General features: G+C 39.9%; 1 long non-coding RNA gene across 1 annotated transcript; it reads left to right on the forward strand.

The window, feature by feature from the left end:
• The first annotated feature begins 668 nt into the window (after nucleotides 1-668).
• Nucleotides 669-3,897, forward strand: LOC306913108. Its single transcript, XR_013788482.1, has 2 exons — nucleotides 669-871; nucleotides 3,548-3,897. It is a non-coding gene; the product is annotated as an uncharacterized lncRNA (long non-coding RNA).
• The last annotated feature ends 6,291 nt before the right edge of the window (nucleotides 3,898-10,188 follow it).

Below are 10,188 nucleotides of genomic sequence, written 5' to 3' on the forward strand. Positions count from 1 at the left end.
CTCCGTCCGTGTGTGTGTGTGTGTGTCCGTCCTTCCGTCCGTCTGTGAACAGCTAATCTCCGGCACCGTTAACCTGGTCGATGCCAAACTTTGCACACACACTCCCTGGATGCCAACGATGAACCTCTGCCCCACATTTTCCAGAACGGCCAGTTATAGCGCCACCATGAGGCAGCTTTTCACATTTTGTACCTAAAACTGCACCGATCTGCGTGAAACGTTCCATGCACACTCCCTAGAGGCCAAGGATAAACCTTTGACCTGCATTTTCCGCATCTGCCTTTTATAGCGCCACCAGGAGGCCGACTTTTGTAAAACACATTTTTTTATATTTGCACATAAAAACGACTCCAGGGTGTCTAATGAAGTACTGTCACCTCATACACATGAAAATCTGGACAAATTAGAACTACTAAACTACTAAAAATAGAACTACTCCATTACAAGTAAAAGTACGGAATTTAAAATGTACTTGAGTAAAAGTACAAAAGTATCGGTATCAAAATGTACTTAAAGTACTAAAAGTAAAAGTACTCATATAGGCGGAACCAGGGCGGGATAAGTCAGAAAGAGCCTGCTGGTTAGTCAGTCAGGGACTAATCAGAAGTCTGACACAGGGTGTCCAAACTTTCCCATCCAATGACAGACAGTCATGTGAGGTGAGCAACTCTTCCACTCATTAGTGCTGATCATGAACAGCTGTGTGGGACCAGCAGCAAGCCTCAAAACCTCTGCTGAGGGCCAGTCAGACACTCACTTCTTCCTCAGAACCTCTGCTGAGGGCCAGTCAGACACTCACTTCTTCCTCAGACAGTGGCAGCCATGTTAGGCACTTGTGTTCTTGCTGGTCTTCTCGGTCTTCTTGCCCCAGGTAAAGAGCTTTAAATTGGTTTGTTTCCAATGTGCATTTTAATACTAAATTGTTTTAGAAAGTAAAAGATGAGTGTTATTTTTTTTCCATGTGCTGCTTTCTTTCATTTTAGCAATTTTAGCTATTTTTGTGGTGGAGGCATTCAAACATGGGGCTAAATACATTTACATTTACAAAAGTTTTACAGCGATTTCAGTATTATTTACTATAGTCCTACTAGACCCCAGGAAATTATATCTGGCCACATAAGATCATGGGATCTACTAAATGTGACATTCAATAGATCATGTGATCTTTTGTGGCCAGGTGTAATTTTATGGGGTCTAGTAGGACTATAGTAAATATTTAAAAAATAAATTGCAAACATTTTGTAAAAGCAAAAATATACATATTTAGCCCCATGTTCGATTGCCCCTGCCCCCCTGTCAAAAGGCTAAAATCGCTAAAACAAAATGAAGCAGCAAATTAAAATAAATATACGCTCTTTACTAACAACCTAGCCGCAATTTGCAATGCTAGATTTTTTTTATGATTGGATGAATCTAGAGTTGCAATACCCTCCATTGACTCCCCACTCATCCAATTTGGTTTGTGATCTGCTTGTGTTAAACAACATTAACCTCATCCAACATTGCAGCTGTAGTCCAAGCTTGAATTATCCTCTTTCAATCTGCCGAGCTTGTTTTTCATAAAAATCCACCGTAGAGATGTTATGAGCTACTTTCTGTCAAGACATCCTCTGCAGGTGTTGCAGTTTGGAAGCACTCGTTTTTGTTAACGGGCCGTGCTGCTGCCTCCTGCATTGTTCAAATTTGACCGCAGGGCCGTTCAGTGACATACGACGAGTGCTTCCAAACTCCAGCACTTAGAAAAATAATCACCTGCACAGAATTTCTTGACAAAGTAGCTCATAACATGTCTACGGTGGATTTTTATGAAAAACAAGCTCGGCAGATTGAAAGAGGATAATTCAAGCTTGGACTACAGCTGCAATGTTGGTGAGGTTAACGTTGTTTAAGACAAGCAGATCGCAAACCAAATTGGATGAGTGGGGAGTCAATGGAGGGTATTGCAACTCTAGATTCATCCCATTATAAAAAAATCTAGAGTTGCAAATTGCGGCTACTAACAACCTAAAATAAGAACCTTGTTTGAAAAAACTAAAGTTGTCCTAAGCTTTAATTCTAAGAATGGGCAAAGCAGCCATAATTAAATTGCTTCTCTTCCTTCACATGTCTGGCCAAAGTTGCCAATTATAGAGTCTCTGTTCCATTCTGGTCAGAGTCAGGCCTCATTCACACATATCAAACAAATGTTTGGTCTTTTTTTTTGTTTTTTTAGGCCACCTCAATGCTGGTCAAAACATGGGACTCCCATTGGAAACGCATTGTGGTGGCCTAAAAAAAACAGACCAAACGTTTGATCGGTATTTGATATGTGTGACTGAGGCCTCAGGGTGCTGATATGGTGCATGTTTTCTCACTCCAGGTACCCTGATGGTTCTTTGAGGGGGTTCCAAATGGACCCATATGTTAATTTCGGTTTATTGGTCTATTTGTACATTTTGGGGTCCTTGGTAGTTTTTGCACCTCTGTGCTACACACTAAATTAACAGAGCCTTAAAGCTGCTACGCTATGCACTTTCCTCTTGTACCCCAGATTTGAACCCTGTTGCTTGTGCAGTAGCCGCATTGCAACACTTCGTTTTTTTTTTTAAATATTAATAATAATAATAAACTTTATTTATATAGCACCTTTTTTGACAGTGTCACAAAGTGCTTAACAATATACAATATACAAACAACAGTGTTACATAGCAATCAAACAGCAATAAAATGACATTATGAAGGGAATTAAAAGCAAACATTGGTTATCGGTTTAAAAAGGCTTTCCTATAAAAGTGGGTCTTTAATTTAGTTTTAAAAATAGTCAAGGAGCTAATAGACCTCAGGTCAGATGGCAGGCTGTTCCAGAGCCTGGGAGCCCTGCTTGAAAAGGCCCTATCCCCCTTTGTCACCATTTTCGTTCTCGGCACCTCTAGTAGGGCTAAGGTAGAGGACCTTAATTGGCGGACAGGCTGGTGGGGTTTGATAAGATCCGCTAGGTATTGCGGTGCCAGGCCATTCTGAGCTTTAAAAGTCAGTATTAAAATCTTAAAATCAATTCTAAAATTTACAGGGAGCCAGTGTAGTGAGGATGAGTCTAGCGTTTCAATACCCTCCATTGACATCCCATTGATCCAAATTGCATTTCCCATCTGCTTGTGTTGAACAACGTTAACCTCACCAACATTGCAGCTGTAGGCAAAGCTTGAATGTTCCAAACTGCAAATCCACCGTAGACATGTTATCAGCTTCTTTCTGTCAAGAAATTATGTGCAGGTGATTATTTTGGAAAAGCTTGTCTAATAAGTAATTGGAAATTAAAACAAACCAGTGTTGTACCCTGCCCTTTGTTTGTCAAGATAAACCAGCTGAGTTGTTGTGTCTGAGGCTTAAAGGTTTTTAAATACTTTTTTGAAATGTCTACGGAAAAATGAATGGGAAATTATCTCCTGGACCGGTGCCCTCGAAGGGGGCAAATATTGGATGGCTCTAACTTAATTTGTCTATTCCCCTGTTTTTTTAAAAAAAAAGTCATTAGCTGTATTAAAAACTCCATATCTTGTGCCAACAGGATTCTACACGATTCCATTCAACAAGACTATGGTTGATGACGTGAGTGCTGTCATCATGGTTGATGACGTTATCATTGACCAGGAGGAGATCGTGAATGCGGCGGCGACGGCTGAGAATTCGGCGGCCTGGAAAGAGGCCTGGATAGAGGCCTGGCTGGAGGCCCCAAATGGGGTCGAGAAGGCGTCCTTGATGGAGCTCTCGCATGGGGCCTCGATTGAGGCAGAGAAGGCCCTGAGAAGTGAATGAAATCATGATGAGCGGCCGGCAACATCTGACTTCCTCATCACTTTATCATGATGTTCAGCAATAATCATGTCTATTGACTGCAATTAAAAGTTTTTAAACTTATCATTGTGTCCTCCTTCTTTCCCCATGTTTAACGTGAGACAATTTACTAAAATGTGGGTTCAAGCTGTAACATTTGAATATTCGAGGTTGAGTAAATCCCATCTTAAAATGTCCAGTTAACCACTTAGACCAGGGGTGGGCAACTTTGACAATGGAGAGGGCCACTATATTTCCACACTCCCTGCATATCAGTTTAGTTTATTTTGGTCATAGAATGAACATTGACTTCATTCATTTCATTTGATCATCATAACTTTGCATTTAGGATAGGCATTATGCCTATCCTACACCTAGAGACTTGTAAGGGAAGAAATTATAGATTACTGTTGTAGCAAAACTAGCTGATCTACAAGCTCAAAATGTGCTATTTTTGAATTGGAATCCTGAATAATCTTTTGCTATTTTTGAATTGGAATCCTGAATAATCTTTTGCTATTTTTGAATTGGAATCCTGACATATTTCATTTCAAATGCATTTAGTTAACTTTATGAACTACTGGTAAATACATTGGACAAAAACAATACTAACATTTTAATACTAGTAATTAGCTGAAATCATCATATCAATGTTCGGATATTAACCTGAGGGCCACATGTGGCCCCCGGGCCGCCAGTTGCCCATGTATGACTTGTCTTGGACCCTCAATACTTAGTGAAATGGTTAGCACTATATACTTAATGCATTTGTTGTCTCCACCAGGCCGAAGGCATGGGGAGAGAGTATGTTTTGCACTCCGTGTGTGTGCGTCCGTCCGTCCTTCCTTCCTTCCGTCCGTCTGTTACCAGCTAATCTCCGGCACCGTTGGCCCGATCCATGCCAAACTTTGCACACACTCCCTGAATGCCAACGACGAACCTCTGCCCCAAATATTCCTCAACGGCCTGTTATAGCGCCACCATGAGGCCGATTTAGGCAAAACACATTTCTGTAGATTACTCGTACACATTTTATCCATACATCACACAATTCAGTATACACTATCTCCATAGTCATGTGATCAACACGGATCTGCACCATTTCCCATCTTCCTTCCTGATTGGCTTCCAAAGCTCACATGATTGGTCCGTTTCGAACAAAATGCCACAAATCACAAACGGTGTGCAATTTCCGTGAAATTATACACGCATATTTCCACTAGGCTGAGGACGATTTTCCAAACCAGACTCATGGTGGCGCTATAACAGGGCAATTCCTGTTTTTACCTATAACTGCATCGTTCTGTGTACAACTTTGTATGCGCACTCCCTAGACGCACATTTTCCCTGCATCCCTCCACATCTGCCGGTTATAGCGCCACCATGAGGCCGATTTCTGCAAAACACATTGTTTATATTAGTCGCACAGATTTCATCCAAATCTCAATCGAAAATCGGTATACATGATCTCTGTAGTCATGTGATCAGGACGAGTCTGTTTGATTTCTCAGATTCTACACTGATTGGCTAAGATTGCCTTCCAAAGTCTTCAGGAGTGGCCCGTTTTGTACAAAATGCAGCACATGTCCTGCTCATCCAGAATTCTATCCTCAGAGATGCTATGAGTGATCTGACTCTGCATTTCCTCAACATAATGAAGAAAATTGTTGCAAAAAACAAACAAACATGTTTATATTTACTCCTAAACATTTTGCCAAACATCACACACACTCCTATCCTCCTGGTGGAGACCTGTGCCCAGAAGGGCACTTTTTCTAGTTAACAATGGGCTTATTCATTTGTATCAATAAAATAACCCCAAAAGTACTAAACCATCATGATACGGTACATTACTGCAAGTGTTTAAACCCTCAGTTTGGATTTATTTGGCTTCGTCTTTGGCTGTTTATTATTTTTAAGCAATCCCTTGCTGTAAATCCTGAATATCGCAGGCCTATATGTCATATACGCCTCATATAGCAAGTGCTACGGGCTAAGATGGAGTCTGAAGTGGTGGGGTTTCAGACTACGGCGGAAGATTGGAAGTGAGTCTGCAGTTCTGGTTGCATCTGATTGCATTCCATAGTTTTGTCCCGGTGTTTTTTTTCTTTTTTTTTTGGCTTTCGCCTTTATTTTATGGAGGGACAGACAGTAGGCTGACAGGAAATGGGGAGAGAGATGGGGGGGAAGACATGCAGTAAAGGCCGTCGGGATCGGGAGTCGAACCCTTTGGCACAATGCCAGACTGGATTGCCAGCCAAGGTGCCTGGACCGCTGAGCCACGGCCCAGGCCTGTCCCGGTGTTTTTAACCCATTCTTGGCGGGAACCTCTTTTGGTGTTAGCATTATGTTATGCTTTAGCTATTGAAAAATAGCAGATCTACAAGCTCGTAGCGCGGCACTTACGAGCTTGTAGCGCGGCAGAATCTGAATCAGAATCTGATCTCAGGTCAGAATGGTTAATGAGGGTGATGCATATAAATTTAGGATAAGGGAATGATCGAAGACCAATCAATCATCTGGACTCTGGAGGAGTCCCGTTGAGGAGAATTTGTAAGAATGTAATAGAGTACAAATACTCAAGAAGTCAGAATTAAGGACTGTAAACCTTTTAAACCAGTGAATATTAACTTTATCTTTACTGTTATAATGTTAAACTTATAAAACTGTATTAATACCTTTTAAGGATAAATACTTTAGAGGAAAACTATAATACCAAAAGGAAAGAATAGGCAGAGTAGAAGTATCCAAGTATACCAGAATACCTTAGAATGAGTTTGACACCAGACACGGAAGAAGACAAGTCACACCAGAGCTAAGGACTTTCCATTTGATATATATTACAAATTACCTCGGGAGAGAAATGGCAGGTCCGTACAGCGTTAAAACGATCTCTCCCTGACACATCATCAGTGACAACATTTTATACTACATAAGTCATAACATCCTTTTCACATGGGGAAGTAATGCATTTGGAGTTCAGAGGGTAATCAAAAAGTGAATTATGGCGACACCTATTGCCGGGAGGTTCACTTGGGACAGTACAACTGACGTGGCAAATCACACTTCCGGGAATCCAGAAAGGGTGACCGAAGGGAAACGTAGTTCTTTAAGTAAATGTAGTTCACAGCCCAAGTTACTGACAACCAGCTAACGTAACTAGGAGACAACATGTCTGCTCTGGCACCGTACCAAGGCCGAATAACATGTTTTTCACCAGAGGGGCAGATAATGCAAGACGTCAAACAGGAGAAAACAATCTTTTATCTTACTCGCTGACTGGGGGAGAGTGAGATTTAATACTATCTGTTTTACGCTGGGGCAGAAATGATATGTAAACTCAGTGGGATACAGGGCATGAAAAATACATAGTTATTGAGAACATGGAAACTACCATCCACCAAAAATAACAGATCTACAGATCTAATAACTCAAAATTATCCATCAACTCCATCGCTTTTTGTGGATGAAGTGTCATGTGATCAATAATCAATAATCAATCTTCAGGGAATTAAATTAAATATAATAAGGGTCAATTGGGAGATGAGAAATAAAATTAACTCTAAGGATCAGGATGGGAATAGAACCAGATTGGAAACAGGAACAATGAAAAATAAAAAAATAGTTTTGACTTAAGACTAGGCAAACAATTACTCCTTATTTAGATGGTACTGTGGGAGAGAGACAGAATGACTTTTCTCTCTCGAGGTCTTCGATCTTCGGGGTTCTCAAAGAACTCAGCAATGTTGCAGCGTTCCTACGCCGACGTTTAGTGTCAGATTTTGACAATGTTCATTATGGCAGAGGACATTCTTCGCTCGTAGTCGGAGCCGAATCTTCGCCCCGCCCCCAGGATGGGTGACATAACAGGTGACCCACAGGTGACAATATCAGCCTACGTTCTCATTGACAGATACACTCGATCTCTGTCGCAAACGGGAGAAAACGGCCGGAGATGCACCTAACAGTTCTTATACCAAGCAGAGCTTGGAGAGGGGGGACGGGGTAGTTGATGATGTTATCTTTGTCGCGCTCCTGCGCCGATCGTAGCAGCTTCCGGGTGAGTCAAATTAGTACCATAAAGGCCAAATATAGAATCAAGTCTATTCAGGGGAGGATATATGCCTAGTCAAGCCAAACTCATGGTGATGAAAACAAAATAATAAAATGAAATGGAAGGGGGAGGTGTCCCTATTCTAAATATCTCAATGTAAGGTCAAGGGGTGGTTCGGGGATAATAAAGGTTAAATGTTTACAATGGAGGGATATTCCAAATTCAGAGGTAAAATATGAATCAAATCTAAAATAATAAAAGTATAATGAGAGGGATAATGAATCATAATGGAATGGAATTTAGATTGTCCAAAGATGGGATAATTCAGTTAACATAATCTATATACTGGGGAAGATGGAGATCCTTTTTTTATAACAAATGGAAAATAGTTTTAATAAAAATAAAAGAAAATAGTCAATTAAGTCAAATTGTCACCTGTCTACACGTCAGGATAAGCGAGCAATCAGTCAGTGTCAGGTAGCTATCAGTCTACTACTGTCAAATGCAGAGGGAATAGTAGTCTATGTACCGGTAGTCAAGTCTAAAAATAAATGAATAAATGTATGGAAATAATAACGAACATGGTCTGTTTGTCAGTCAAAATAAAATAAGTAAAAATGACAAATAAATCTAATTAAAATAATCTAATATTAATTAATTGAGGGGAGAAGGGATGATCAAATTAATCCTAATATTAGGTAGGGAGGGGTAACAGCGTTTTAGCAAAATACAGCGTTTTAGCAAAGAAAAACATAAAACAATAATGTGTATGGTGAAACATGAGTGGAATTATAATGTGTTCCCGATGGGAAATCTATGGGCAAATTAAGGCCTAATCATAATGATAAAAGGGCAGTCACTGTTCTGGGGGTTTGGGCCTAATACTAATGATTCAGACGGTTCTCAGTGGGTCGGGGTCTAATGATACTGATTCAGACGGTTCTGAGTGGGTCGGGGTCAAGGGTCAAACCTTATAAACAAAGGGAAAGGAATCTCGAGGTCCACAACACATGTCCATTCACTCCATCGCTTTTGTGGGTCTCTAGATTCCTCTGTCCTGACTCGGGTTTGTTCCTGACCACGAAACCACCAGAGATCCGTATCTGTGAGATAAAACAGAAAGACAAAAAACAAACTGGTGAATGAAATGAAACAATAATAATTATAAACAATTCATCAACAGGGTAAACATCAACAGGGTAAACATCAACAGGGTATGTTTTTAAATGAAAATGACTGTTCTACCAACCGCGCATGTACACAGCTTAATGGTGAAGGGAGGGCGTGTAGGTAGACAGGGTATGGTTTAAAAAATGAAAATAAAAATAATAATAAAATATTAATATTTGTACTTCTCCTGACCGTTCTTACAGTACGTATTTACACATTTATATGGAGGGAGGGTACTTAGAGAGACAGACGTTCTCACAGCACGCATTTACACATTTATATGGAGGGAGAGTACTTAGAGATAAGTCAAGGAGAGAGAGAGAGAGAGACCCAGCGTTCTACGTACGCATTTACACAGTTGTAAAATGGAGGGAGGATACGCAGAGAGACAGAGTTCTCTAGCGCATGCATTTCACATTTATATGGAGGGAGGTTACGTAGAGACAGGTAGAGAGAGAAAGATATCTCAAAAAGAAAACAAAGTATTCTATTTTTTTTTTCTATTTAATTCTTCTATTTAATTGTTTTCTATAATAATGTTGCAGTGATAAATCCGTTAACACAGGAAACACAGCTTGATGATGACAGAATAAACGCACAAGTCTATTTTGCCCTGTATTTGCACTGGACTTTAAGACTATCATGCATAATATGGCATGGCATTGCAAACACGGACAGAAATAAACAAAATGTAGGTCATCACTCCTAAAAAAACACATGTATGCTAATGTACTTATCAAATACGCTATTAATGACGTAGCTAATGTCACGTATAAGACGCCAAAAAAGAAATTGTGAGATCACAAGTTCTACCTGTAGGAGCCTATAGTTACTCGTTCCAGGCAGAGAAGAATAGAGTAGAGTACAAATAAAAATAAAATAAGATAATAAGTATTATAATAATAGGGAATTTAACTAATTTAGTGGGATATCAAGACTCTAACTGTGACATCTCCTTTTTTTCCTAGGTGATAATTTGGTGTAAATACTATAGGGCCAACAGCAACTTCTCCTATGGACCCGCCCTATAGCACCTGAATTGTCAACATAAATAAAAACAATAAAATTAAACTTAAAACTTAAAACTTAAAACTGATTTAAATTCAAAATCAAAATTTAAATTAAAAAATCCAAACCATAAAATTAAAATT

This window comes from Electrona antarctica (genome assembly GCF_951216825.1).
Source record: "Electrona antarctica genome assembly, chromosome: 20".
Taxonomy (NCBI): Eukaryota; Metazoa; Chordata; class Actinopteri; order Myctophiformes; family Myctophidae; genus Electrona; species Electrona antarctica.